Source organism: Manacus vitellinus, unplaced genomic scaffold, assembly GCF_001715985.3.
Source record: "Manacus vitellinus isolate BGI_N305 unplaced genomic scaffold, ASM171598v3 scaffold_123_pilon, whole genome shotgun sequence".
Classification (NCBI taxonomy): domain Eukaryota; kingdom Metazoa; phylum Chordata; class Aves; order Passeriformes; family Pipridae; genus Manacus; species Manacus vitellinus.
In genome coordinates, this window is record NW_021938915.1 from 172,404 (window position 1) to 172,636 (window position 233).

The following is a 233-nucleotide window of genomic DNA, read 5'->3' on the forward strand; positions in this document are numbered from 1 at the left end:
GACGAGGGAAGAAACAGCTTCTCTTCCCCAAGGAAGACCAAAGCCCGGCAGGGGAGGGCACTGGGAATTTAAAGTGTCAGTGCTGGGGCCGAGCAGGGGGTTGGGACCCCAAATCTGATGTGCAAAGAGCAGCAATGAACCTTCAGCCACGGGAGCATCATTTGGGCAAGGAGTGGGACCCCCCCAGCACTGACTGGGGACATGCTGAGGAGGTGTCCCAGATGCTGGGGAAG